This window comes from Thunnus albacares, chromosome 11 (assembly GCF_914725855.1).
Source record: "Thunnus albacares chromosome 11, fThuAlb1.1, whole genome shotgun sequence".
Classification (NCBI taxonomy): Eukaryota; Metazoa; Chordata; class Actinopteri; order Scombriformes; family Scombridae; genus Thunnus; species Thunnus albacares.
This window is the reverse complement of record NC_058116.1, coordinates 10472548-10486951: the sequence shown is the minus strand read 5'-3', so window position 1 is coordinate 10486951 and position 14404 is coordinate 10472548. Positions and strand designations below refer to the sequence as shown.

At 40.5% G+C, this 14404-nt stretch overlaps 1 protein-coding gene across 1 annotated transcript in view; it reads right to left on the bottom strand.

The window, feature by feature from the left end:
• The window catches only part of LOC122991796 (target of Nesh-SH3), a 49760-nt gene extending 38266 nt beyond the window's left edge, over positions 1-11494 (bottom strand). Inside the window, exon 1 of the mRNA XM_044365127.1 lies at positions 11436-11494. The gene's annotated coding sequence lies outside the window, so the exon portion shown is untranslated. The remainder of the gene's footprint in view (positions 1-11435) is intronic.
• Positions 11495-14404: the final 2910 nt, after the last annotated feature.

Here is a 14404-nt window from a genome sequence, read left to right as displayed (position 1 = left end):
AGGGAATCATACCCAAAACATGGTGCTGGTCAGGAGTAGTCCTGATTCTGAAAGAGAAGGAATCCATCAATATAATCCAATTCTGCCCCATCAGTCTCCTCAATGTAGGGGGTAAGATTTTCTTCAGTGTTATAGCTCAGAGGATAACAAGCTATCTGGAGAGAAACAACCATGTTGATACAACAGTCCAAAAAGAGGGCATCCCATGGTTCTCGGGATGTCTTGAACATACCAGCATGATTTTGCACCAAATCCAGATTGCTAAGAAAGAGAAGAGTGATCTCCATGTCATTTTCCTTGACTTTGCCAACACATTCAGATCTGTCCCTCCCAGTTTCCTCCTTTGACATTCTTTGGCATCCTTTGACTTCTTCAAGATACCAGAGACCATCACAAACCTTGTCAAGGCCTATTTCCACTTCAGCTCTGTTTCGCCACACATAGCAACGCATGGTGATTGGCATAATGTCAGGGTGTACCATCTCCCCATTGGCTTTCACCATGGCGAAGGAAGTCATCATAAGGGCCTCAAAGTGGGTAGAGAGTGGCAAGTGGCTGAAGTCCATCTACCACCCATCAGGGCCTACACGGATGACATTACAACCATGACAACAACAGAAACGAGCACCAGACGCCTTCTAGGTAAGCTTCAAGAGAACATCACTGGGGCCAGAATTAAATTCATGCCCGGTAAGCTGAAAATCTGGTGCCTGCAGTTTGGGCTACTACCTTGCCTTATGTAGTCACTAACCATGTATGACATCACCCTCACAGGAGTCGAGAAGGCGGGAAGGACGATCAGCTCTTATGTGAGAAAATAGTTAGGTGTTGCAATGCCTGAGCAGCACAGGCCTGTATGGTCAGGGGCTATTCCAGCTGCCTCTCATTAGCCTCACAGAGGAGTTCAAATGCACTACATTGAGGCTAAAGATGACCCTGGCAAAATCAAGTGATCAACTCACTAGAGTGGCAGAAGTTGGTCTTGGCTGAAGTCCACCGACAGTAATCGATGAGTAAGTGTACCAAGGCTGTGTTGCAAGCTAAACAGGGCTAGTGGATGAGATTGGAGAATGTGGAAAAATGGAAGATCAGCTGGAAGGACGTTGGAGATGGAGTCAAGCAGGATAAGTTTCCTCATTCGAGCAACCTACAATTTCTTTCTTAACCCTGAAAATCTCAATGAATGGCTGGGTAATTCAACACTTAGACATAGCTGTGGAGCTGTGGGACTGTGGAGCTCACAGTCCCTTGGGAGGATGCTGTGCAGGAAGTCTTTGAAAGAAAGAAACTACAATGTACAGAGCTTGCAGCAGAAGCAGAACAGCAGAGCCGAAGAGCAAAGATCTGCCAAGTAGAAGTTGGATGTTGGGGCTTCATGGAAAAATCAATTGTAAGACTGGTGAGGGACCTGGGGATCAGCAGACAAGGCCTATGCCAGGCCATCAAGGAAACTTCAGGGTGGCAGACCAGAGCAGCTAGTGGCTCTGGCTGAAGAGGAAATACCCCAGCTGGTCTCCCAAATAAGCGCGGGGGGGGGGGGTCTGGTACACAGAACACACCGCTAAGCCTACTGGAGATGTCACTGACCCAGTCAGCAAAACAATGAAAGTAGGACCGCACTTGACAACCCCAATGAAATGTGTGCCCAGCCTTTCTCAACATTGGAGTAGCACAGGTTGGTGCCTAAGCCTTTCATCACCACCAGGAGCATGGGAGTTTAAGAGGTGGCACTTTGGATTTTAACATCACGTGCTGTGTATTTGAAAACATGTCCGTTTTTTGTGAGTCAAAGAAGCAAAAGATAGGAGCAAATTTAAAATTCATACAGTCACATGATATAAAACCAACCAGCTAATAAAGACCCTTAAAGGAACAGGATTGAAACGTTAACAAGTTAATAAGTTATTATTAATTCTTTGGTCAATAGAAGCAAATGACATGTTTGGAGGACCACAGTGATGGTTTTGCATGTTTTAGCCCATTAACTGCAAACTGAGTGTATTTTCTGCCAACCATTTTCCAAACACACCATGAGGCTTTTTAAATTGATTTTCCTTCCTTCCAGGGAGGAATTCTGGTATTTTTCAACCTGGACCCTATTTTCCCATGATTTGGAGTCCAAGTGACTAATGGGAACAAAAAAATTTGGATTTAGTCCAGTATTGAGTGAGATTGCTTACATTGCAGCCACAAAACAGACTGCAATGTAATTCTTGGGAGAAATTGCGCCCATCAAAGTACGTCCACTAAAAGTGCTTGTTTTTGCCACTGACAGACTCAGATTGTTATTATAAGTGCCTGACAACTAAAGTAAATAACAAAAGTAAACACAGCCACCTGTAGCAGCATTATGGCTAACTGCATAGGAAACTACATCCAGGGCAGTTTGCACATCGGTTTGTTTATGTCTGAGGCTGTGGATAGCTCAGTGTCCATTCATGCTAGAGAAATAATAACTTAGTAGATGAAATAAAATTGTTCATGTCTGCAAGTGTCCAAATTGCAAGGATAAAATGACCAGATCCACACTGTAGAGTTTTCATGGATTACTGCGGACGATAGAGACTCACAGTAGAAATACATCAGGTACGGATGCAACGTGCCCCATTACCTGCTACACCAACTGCATCTTTATTGCTTGTGGTTGCATGCTAGCTGTGTTTTCTGAAGAGATTTCAAGTAGGATACTTTGGAAAATGGCTAAGTTAAAGCATTTGCCACTTAAACTATTACAAAAATAAGACCTGTCTACATGTGTACTGCAAATTTATTTTCATGTGTGCTTTCAGCTGTGCGTGATCCTGTCCATACTGTAAAACTGGTTAGCTGGGTCATACAACTCCGGATGTTTTTCAACTTCAATGATCAGCTTCAGCTCATCCATGTTTATGCCTACAGTGAAATGTCTCTCTGTGACCCTACCCTCCCACCCCCAACATGTTTGCATCCCTCCTGCTGGGTACAATGCCAGTATTTTTCCACATAGATGATCAGCTTCACTACATGCATATTTGCATATGAGTTTTGCCAAGTGATAATGCAGTTGGTTATGCAGGATTTGGTGAGGTATAGGCTATATTAAATGATACCGAATTAAATTAACTAGATCAGGATCATGGATACACATTGATTTGATTGATTTATTTTAATGTGCAATGAAAAAAAAACCCACAAGGTTGCACTGCTGCACCGCATTGCCTCTGGTACAATGAGGTATTTATTTTAATCGTTTATAAACAGATCGTACTAGTTTTTTACACAATTCTATGTAGTTTTTACCTGTTGGATGGCCGCGTAGCCGCGTGCAGAAAAAAAAATCCATTTTTAGTAGTTACACAGCTGGGATACTCTCCTCCATGGATACTTCTAGATTTTCTGAATCTGGCAGAAAGAGGTCCCACTCTGCAGCAAAAGATTTCCTCTTCACTCGTCAGGAGAGCAGTGACTGCAGGAATACGAGCAGCTTTTCCGAGGTAACCATTACTTTACATTGTCTTTCCTGACAGTCCTGTTGCCTTTCTGCCTCCATTCTTCATTTTTCCTCTTTCATTTGTTCTATCTCCTCTCTGTGTACTCCGGCTCAAATAAATACAGTTGGCCAGTCTAAGTGAAATGACTTACAATTGTCTTCATAGTAGTCCACGGGATAATCCATCACTGCTCTTAGTTTTTTTTAGTTTCCTTACAGTCTAACTGCAGTGAAAGTCAGCCTCATACATGTAAACAAACCAGCATGCGCAGATGAATATGTGGGTGGTTCGGTTAGCCGGCAAACTGCCCCAGATGTAGTTCCCTATGCAGTTAGCCATAATGCTGCTACAGGCAGCTAGTTTCTGTGTTTACTTTCATTATCAGACACTTATAATAACAATCTGAGCTTGTCAGTGGCAAAAGCAAGCACCTTTAGTGGATGTACTTTAATGGGAGCAATTACCCCCAAGGATTACATTGCAGTCCATTTCATGGCTGCTGCCCCCCCCCCCCTCCCCCCGGGCACCCATCGCTACATGCTGGGCTTAGCACCGCCCAAGACAACTGTGATTGGTTTAAAGAAATACAAACAAGCCAGAGCATTTTTCTCCCCTAAAGCAGAATTGATAGTTCGTGCAGCCAGACCTTTCTCCAACGCTGGCACAGCACTATGGAAATAGGTCTGGCTATGCAAGACTAGCTGCTGCACAAACTTTAAAAATTTAAGAAACAACCAGATTCATATGATCTGTTTCACAACATCAATATTTACTAATTGTTTGCTTTTCTGGTTTTGTTTTCCAATAACACAGCGTCTGAATGTGATGGTTTTCAGCACCAACGTCATCAATTATTAAGACATAATTATTGTCAAGGAGAAGGGAACACAAGTGAAAACCATCAGAGATTCTTGGAAAGAACTAATCTAACCTTACCTGAATGTGCACAACCACATCCAGCAAAGAGCAGGTAAGTGAATGAATACAAATACCCAAGAGACTGCCATAGTGGAGTAGGCTGCCGTGAACTACAGATAACCTGATATCATGTGCAGCATGTGGGAGATATTCTCCATGGCAGTAGTCAGAGCCAGGACTGTAATGACCATGCTAATGCCTGATTGCATTTAATTTGATACAAATGAGCACGTTATCCAGCAATTTACCAGGAGCAATTATTACATAATACCTCACTTCATTACCAAAAAGGGTATTATGACTGGCATGTCACATGAAATACAAGTGTCAATTCTGAACTGGGGTCTTTTTTAATCCTCTCCTTTGTGGAGAGACGTGCTGCTGGTGAAATAAACTATGATTCCCTGAAAAACTGCTGAAAGATTCCCGACAGTAACAGGCCAACATCTAATTGGTCCTAGAGAAGAGGGAAGTTCTAACTCTCAACTCTCATTTTTTTTATTATCCATCCCTGTGTTTCCCATTAAAATAGTTTCCAGCCACTGAAAAGTAGATTTGAAGCAGCCAGCCTCAGGTAGTACCTGCTGGAGCATTTTGCCAGACAGTTGGGCTGAACTCTAGACCCTGGTTCTGGTGCTGAACTCTTTCCAGTAACTCTCCAACTTGTCAGCTGCCAAAACTCTCTAAAGTTTACCATTGTTTTATTCCTGATTTTGTCCCACAACACACAGATCACTTTGCATTTAATAGTTCTGTGTTTCAGAAAATGAGTGGTAAGTGTGGTCAAAATCAGACGACAATGTGAATCGTATGTGTCTGTTGTATGATGCAAGGCTGAGCAAAAACAAGCAAACCACAGGACTGACTGCAACACATGGTGAAGACAATAAAAATGGTCTATCAGCTCTCTCACTGAGAGCCGGACTCAAATAAAGCCTAATTTTTGGGCTAAAGTAAATCTAATTTTAAATCAGATTGTTAGACGTTGAACTTTACCTGTTGTGTAACTCATCCCTCAGATCAGACTCATACAGACAGCCAGATCCTCAATGTACTGTTGGTGAAGTAAGACATTTGACAGAAGAAAAACGTACGCCAAAACTGTTCCATCTGTGGGGGTACATGACTTTCATTGAGCTGGAAAACGTCTGTCTGCTAGAGGAGAATTGTGCTTAGAGGACTATCTTTTTGACATTTTAATCAGGGGAATGGCAATGCAAAGATACACTAAGTTTGAGAAAAATAACAAGGTAAACAGCATAAACCCAATGAGAGTCAGACAGACAAAATATGCCCGCAGTGTTTGAAAAGTATTGAGGGAATTTCTTCTTAAAAATATCTTAAATAAAGTGGTAACACTTAACATAGGGTACATGATGATGACGAGAGAATAGTCTGGGAGAAAATAAATCATTAGGTTATGACTAGTTCATAAATATCTGTAAGTCGACTGACTACTTTCTTTATGATTTAATAAACTCTGAGCCAGATGCTAGAAACTAGTAATGACTCATAAATTACTTATTACTCTTTTTGTGCACCCTCAAGTAAAGTGACACATCATACTGAGTAGTTACTAAGTAGTCCCTGATTACTTCCTGATCTCTCATGCTAGCACAACATGATTGGCTGCTCATCAGATTGATTTGAGGTATAAGTAATTTGTTGCACTTTTAATAACATTATTTCTAATTTTGGGGCTTGGAGAAGACATCAAGTCATAAGACACAAAGCCAAAGTCCAAGGGAAGTCGTTGGTGTTGAAGTCAAGTTGCAGGTCTTTTTGATGTTGTCAAGTTGAGTCAAAAGCATAGCCTGTATGTAGAGATGGACGTGATGAGGTGTGACATCACTCGTTGGTTTGCATTGGAGCCAGTTGGCGCCACCTTTTCTTTCCTAACAGGGTAGATATCGTAATCAGTTAACTTGAAACTTACTGAAATATTGCAACAATAGTCCCATTCAGTGCAAGTCCTGGAGCCGGTGAGCAAACTGTCAATCACAGATGTCTATGCCCACACGGCAGACATCAAAGCACCTAGAAGTCTTCAAATCTTATTAACGGAGCAATACCAGCCAAAATGACCACCAGCACACTCATTAGAGGGCCTGAATTTAGTGATTGAGACCACTGGATTGGAGCCAGCATCTAGTAGCTATCAGTGGCATTTCACTTTGAGGTACTTTGGCATTGACTTCAGCCTCCAGCCTGTGGTAGTTGCTGCTTGGTCTAAAATCAGCAGATTTATGACTCAAGACGGACTGCAGTCCAAGTCATGTACTCACTTCTGCAATTGAGATACTTTTTGAGAAAGTTTTTAATGTCTTTTGAAAATCTATGTAGTGTTATCTTTGATAGCAAGACCATTGACATGATGGTAGATTGCTTAGTTTTACTTTACTGCCTTGCTTCTAGTCCTTGACATGTGTGAGAGAGGCCCCGTCTGGACATTGATTGCTGAGGCCATAGGAGAAGAGAGGAGCAAAGACCTCCAGGTCTAATTGTGAGCAGGTGACCAGCATGCTCACAGTGGACAGACTGGAAAAACTGCCCCTGCTTCCAAATGCCACAGTCACCCCAACTGGCCCTTTTCCCTCACAGGCCTTTTTAATTTTCCATAACATTCCCTACTCTACCTGGCAGACTGAGCGCACAGCATACCCAGACATGCAAACATACACACGTAGTCACAGATACTTTCACATTCTGCCTCTAAACTTGCATTAAATTCCCAGTAGATGGGTGTGTGTGGGCAGCTTTCACTGATGCATGATGCACACAAACCCCACAGTGTGTCAACAAACAATGAAGAAAGAACAACAATCAGTGAGTGAAGGACGACTGGGACACGAAACAGTCTATGTTACATACACACATAGATGTTACACTATGTATGATACAACATACAAGACTGGGTTGTTTATCTTCAGTTGACAAGTTGGTGTGTAAGCCACAATCTTTTGATTACACACGTTGGTCAAACCCTTGGAAGATTTGTTTGGGCAAAAGCCCATCTGGTTTCCATATGACTGTCAGAAACAACTCTTACTATTGGCTGGAAACCAAAAAGTATCAGCATTGCTCAGATCAGCACTTGGCCATGGGGGCTCGTCATTTCCTGGAGAGAACAGAGAACCCTCAGATCTATTAAAAACTCAATGCAAAGATGGATGCTTCATGCAAGCACTATCGCACCCAAGACTTAATTTAAAACAAGTTTCAAATGCATGTTTTGCACCAAACAGCTAACTCCAAGTACATTTAATCTCACTGAGATTGGTTTTGGTTTTAATGTATTTATTCTACAGTTGAGTCTTGTTTTCTGGAGGATAAAAAGTACATGTTGTGGTTTTGCAGGGGTCACAGTGACTTCCTGGAGTTTCTGCTGGTTGCCTGGCAAGCCTCGAAGTAATTGCACCCAGCCAAGATATAGTCCAGCACATAACCTCCCATAAAAGCACAATGTGTAGTTTTTACAATTGCATTTTATAATTGAGAAGTACTTGAAATCAAGTACTTCTCAATTGTAAAAATCAACAAAGGTTAAGATTAGTTCAGGCACATCCTTTATGAGGGTTCCTCTGAGCTCTTACAGATCTAGCCAGATCTGTCCTCCAAGTTATCAAAGAGCTCAACAGTTCTCGTCACAGATGTGGAGAGATGTCACTCAGCCAATGGGACTTGAACACAGAGAGGAATGGGTCAGGCTACAATATCCTTTAATATTTTAAGGCAGTGGAGAAAATAGAATAGGAGTATAGGAGCAAGCATAGCATGTATGATAATAGGGGAATCAGATCAGACAGCAAGAAAAGGAAACATGGAGATCTGAGAGGAGAAAGCAAAGTGGATCAAGAGATTCTTTAAAAAGAGTATTATAAGCACAGATGATTTAAAACATTGTCTCCTGTTGAGCCCAGAACGTTATTGGCCGGTAAGCCACAGTTTCCTCCACACAGCACCATGTATATTAAAGATTATCACTGTCAACCACAGATATGATGAGAAATGCCTCGTCAGAATAGCCAAGCAAAATAAACTGAGGGACTGAAACACAGCAGGGATGATATAGAAACAGAAAGAAAATCTATTCTCTCTGCATCCAAGATCCTTTGTCATAGTGATGAAAAGACAACTGTTATTGATCAGCTGGATGTCTGAATGTCTTCCCTCTGACTCTTCGTGGACCAGTAACAGTTTTAAGTGGAAAGACATGGGCTCACATTGAAGCACTCATGAATTGAGTTTTGGAATATGAACCAGCCTTTTTTCGTATGTTAAAGGAATAGTTCAACATTTTGGGAATATGCTTATTTGCTTTCCTGCCATGCTAAAGTTCGAGCCAATTAGCTTAGCTTAGCACAAAGACTGAAAACAAGGGAAAACAGCCAGCCTAGCTATGTCTGAAGGTAATAAAATCCACCTACCAGCATCTCTAAAGTGAACTCTTGTTTGTTTAAAAACTGAAGTGTAAAAATGATAAGTTGCGGGGTTTACAGGGATTTATGCGCTTGTCTATTTCTTGGCGGGGCGCAGTGACTTCCTGTTGAGCTGTCTGACTACGTCTTTAAAAGAGACTCTCCACATACTCCTCGCTGAAAGATTAACAGGCTGTTTTAAAAGACAACAGTTTTGATGATGATGGTATGAGTTTTGTGATATGCTGTTGTTTCTGTTTTGATATGTGTGGTTTCTGTATTGTTATGTACAGACTTTATATTAAAACCAAATAACTAAAGGCAAAAAGAGGTGTGATTCATTCATTCATCACTAGTTTGACATAGTTCTCTGTTATATAATAGTATCAGGTTGAGTTATGGTAACTTGTGCGTCAGTTTCAAACACCTTCCAATAATCTGTTGAATGCTCTGTGAGCACAGGTGAAGTAAGAAATCTTTTATTCCAGAAAGTTCCAGGGTGGTGTTAGCCTACAGAGATTAAAAACCAAAAGCAGCAGGTAAAAGCAGTCTTTCACCCAGCGCTGCTGGTGTAACCCATGCTTCTCGTTTTCATGTGATCTTTGACAGTGTTTTGCAGAACACTGCAGCAATAAAACCCCACGGGATTTATTGCTGCTGTGAGGCCCAGAAGAGCAGCCTGTCTCAGGAGGAGCACGGTTTGACTGACACAGCTGAACTGTCTGCTCCTCATCTGTTACATAACACAGTCTTTGAACCTGCCACACAGAGGGTAATCTGCTCTCTTTGCGCCCAATAACTCATCTGTGACATAATGATCTGCTATATCTGTTTAAACTAAAATTGTACATTTCAATAAGTTGTCCAAACCTGCAGTAAATACAGCATAGTTGGGTGTACATTCCTGCAATGTGTTGGATAAATTGGTGACTAAAACTGATAGTTGTGATGCACCTGAACACCCTGGAGGATACAGTGTATGCAATCTTTAGCCAGACCCTAAAGGTGCATTACAGAGTGGCATTGGCACATTTTTTTCCTGCCGCTTTATAGAACGATACCAGTAGTTTTGTTTGTTTTAGCCAAAAAACTAACAATATTTTACACTGCTTCTGACCATCCAAGTTTTTAGATTGATGTCCTGCTTTCAGACAATCACTTATGTCCACAATTTCAGCACGCTATGATGAAAACTTGGTTGAGTAGGCGATCGATCACAACATTGAACGTTTAACTGGCTTCATTTTTGTCAAGGTTGATGCATTATAATGTAGTTGCAAGCTGGGAATGTTTCTGGAACATCTTCCTGTGCATTTGAGCGACGTTTGATGTTTAAAGGACAGCTGACATACACAAACCTTTTTTGAAGGCAGTGATATTTGATTTGTGTTTGATTAATTACCTCAGTTAAGACCACAGGGGTGATCCATTGATGATGGCTTGTGGACTATATGAACTCAGTTATTGACAACTGGATTATATTGACGGAGAAGGAAATTATGTTACCATCTATACGCATGAGGATGGTTGCTTGATGACTTTGGCAATTTGTGATGGTCATCTGTGGAATAGTTTGTATCTACTCATGATATACGTTTTTGTATTTTACTTAGTGCTACTGTGAAATACATTACTGACTCCCATGTCAGCCAACCAAATTTGGCCAATTATCTGCACTTTTGAAACAGTACTTTAAGCACATTTTAGATGATAATGCATCTACTTTGACTTTGCATTTTACTTTGACTTGTAATGGAGAATATTTACATTGCAGTACTTTTATTTAAAGTGTAATGTGTTTTTCTTCTTGTTCCTTCAGTTAAATATTTGAGCTTCAATGTGTCTTTTAACAAGGTAATTCAACTTTTTTGTGGGAAAACCATGTTAGACACAAATTATTATTTCAAGCAGAGTATTTTAATATGTCTTAAAACCTGTGTGCAAGTGATCTTTAAATAGAGGATCTGAGCTCTTTTTCCACCACCAGCCGGTTCTGCTACTGTCTGCAGTTTACAGCAGACACTCCCCTCTCTCCATCATGCCTCAGATGAGCTGAGGGCTTCTCTGGTTTCTACACCTGCACTCTGTCTCAGACTGTTTTCCTTTTCCACTCAGCCTCTTTCTCAGCCACATGCTGCCTTGATGCTCCTGCCAGCAGGTCAACAGTCATACACACACACATATATACACAGAGGGTTAAAAATGGAAATGGAGAGCTGCAGCCGATCAAAACATAAATAATTCTGACATTATTCGGGGATAGAAGTGGGGGCTTCATGAAATGATTTTGCACAAGCTATCAGCAACCTCGGATCTAAATTTGTCCAGGATTCTGTCTTGTCCCTCATTAACAGTCTACATGGAGCAGACCATTACGCAACCAAAACAACAAAAGACCTCCAGATGATCAGTTATGATGTGACAAAACCAATAGTGTAAAATCATAATCTCATAAACAGAGAGCACAGTTATTTATCATAAGGGAGTAGAACTCATTAATTTTTTCGTCACAGCAGAAATCATTTCCAATATTCAACACTGTGGCCACTATAAACCAACGTGAATGACATCAGACCATGAGCTCAGTGGATACGTGAGCAGAACACACACACACACACAAAAGGCATACCTTTCCCTCGCTATATGCTGAGGCGTTGACGAGCCAGAAGAGGTTTCCTTGCAACAGCCGTTCCCCGTGAGGAACTGTTTGTTCCCACCAGCCCCTGCCGAGGAGTCCACTGACAGAGGGTCTGGAACGAGACAGCTGAGATCATGTTTTTCACACTCTTGATTTAGCAGTTCCAGTGCAGTTATAAATAATGTTGCAGAGTAAACGCTCCATTACACCCGTATAATAGCAAAGGAACATGATTGAAAAGAGAAAAAAACAAAAAACAAAACCAATACTCATTTTGCATTTTTTTATGTCAGTGGGGACAAATGCCTCATTGCATCAAAGGGGTTTTTTTGCACAGACTGTCCCAGCCTGTTACTGTGGGTCCAGTGTTTGTACAACGCAACAACAATCACCAAAACAGAGGAATAACCAGTGCCAAATATCCAACTGATACTTGCTGATAAATAGCCCACTGGTTAGTGCTGCTGCCAAAGAACCTGGTCTGAATCTACCCCTGATTAAAGAAGGATGACAATAAGAACTGTTTTTGACTATAAGCCTCATCCTGCAGTGTAGAAGCACAGGTCTTATCTTAAAATACATCTTCCTGCTTGAAAATGTATAACATCAATCACTTTAATGAAGAAGAAACAACTTCCTGCAAGGTAATACATATCACATCTGCTGTTGCTTGATGAGTATACAGTCTGATATAGCAGGCACATACTTGTACCCCAGGGTACTTCTGCAGCTGCCAGGAGGTCCATAAAAAGATTGTGGAGAAGCTCAATTAAATTGAAAAAATAGAAATAAGAATTTGATTGTAAAAATATATGTCTACATTTGAGTAAGATGTAATTCCTGAACACCACAATGCAAGCGAGAGTGCATGAAAGCTTGTTAACAAGCAAGCAGAGAACTTGAAACTGTTAGCTAAAAGTAATGGATAAATGGTTGATTAGCTAAAAGGAATAAATAAACAGCTGAAATAGTAACCTAAAAGTGGATAAATACTTGAAATAGTAATTCATAAACAGTTGAAATAGTTATCTAAAAGTAAAGGATAAATGGTTTAAATGTTCAGCTTCTGCTACTCAGTGATAATAGCAAGAATGAAAACTTGACTAGGGCTGCAACTAATTATAATTTTCTGTGTCCATCAATCTGTCAGTTATTTTAATTATTTACACTGATTGTCTATAAAATGTCTGAAAATTGTGAAAAATGTTGATCACTGTTTCCCAAAGTGCAAGTTGACGTACTCAAATGTCATCTTTTTGTCCCAACCAACAGTCCATTAACACAAATATATTTAGTTTACTATCATAGAAGACTACATTGACCAAAAAATGTTCACATTTTCACAAATGTTCACATGTTGACATTTGAGAATTTGGATATTTTTCTTGAAAAATGACTCAAAACAATTCATTTATTATCAAAAATAGTTGCCAATTAATTTTCTGTCGATCAACTAATCATTGCAGCTCTAAACTTGACCAAACTAAACGCTGACAGTTCAATTGTATGGAAAAAATACTGTAACAATACAAACCAGAATGTACAGCAACATCCAGTTTACAATCAATTCAGATGAACACATTTGGAACAGGATGGGTGGTATTAATGAAGGGTTAATCTGTACAGTATCTGCCTTTTCTGACTGTTAGAGTCAAGAAGATGGAACCAAATTCTCCGAAAGGGGAAAAAACAAGTAGAAAAGCTTTTTTCATTACAGTGCCATAGGACCTTAAGTGTTTCCCCTGCAGACTACATTGGACAGCTCTGTGTCAAGCTAAAGGCATTACACTCTTCACACAGACACAGACACACACTACTTCCCAACAGGATAACTGCTCATCCCTGAACATCTGTGTGGTATAAATCACCCTCAAAGAGGTTACCTCACAAACCACCAAGCCTCAGAGTGACAGCGAGAGAAGCCCTTGGCAGCGACCGCCAAGCAAGAGAAAGGAATTTAACTATCACAAACTGCAATACGTCATTTTTTAATTGCCAAAACACTGAAATTATGCTCAGAGGGGGATTTGGACATAGAGGTAGAGGCTGAAAAATGGGGTGATGCAACGGCAAGCTGAAATCAAGACTCCATTACGCTAAATGTATCTCCAGAGGTCCATATCACTCTGTGGATGTTAACCTGTCTGCCTTGGATGCTACTGCGCTAGTATGGATTATATGATGCAAATAGGTAGTCCAAATACACTTCCTTGCTGTGTCTAGATACCAACATTGAAATTTTGTTTGTGTGAAATCGTTAAAACTGCATCAATTGGTCTTTTGGGTGCAGCACAGCAAGCTGTAAACACAACATTGACCTATCATCTACTTAGAAAGAAGATATGGTGAATGTGTTGGCAAACAGTTGTGTATTCACACATCCAGAAAACACGGAGCAACATGTTTGTGGCCACCTGATGAATGTAAGTCAAATATTCAATTTTCCTCTACCTCTGTTATGGTCTCCACCAACTCCTGGGAAAAATATCTGGCTCTTGAGCTGCGATAAATGCTCCACTATGTTCACTAGCTAGTTGCTAACTTTGTCTGCTCTGCTGTTTGGTGCTGGTCAAGAAATGTACAGTGGGTTTATCAGTTTTTTTTCCCTGAAAACAGCTGCATGCTGCTGCTGGAAACTGAGCTGATGAGAAACTGAGATGATGGGCTGTGAGAGTGAACCAAAACTGTAAAGTTGTGGACCGTAAAACCAAAACAATGAGAGAAAAGATGTTAAAAAGCTCCATAGAGATGCAGAGAACTGCAAAGTCAATTGATAATTCTCTGTGGGCTTGTTGCTATGAGCAACCCTTTTCACATTACACATATTTTTATCCATTGTTAATATAAATATGTTGATTATTGCAGCTTTAATATCCCCAGTGGCAATTATGATGTGAAATTGCCAACAATATAATATATTTATACTCTATAGATATTTAAATAGGGATCAAATATAGTTG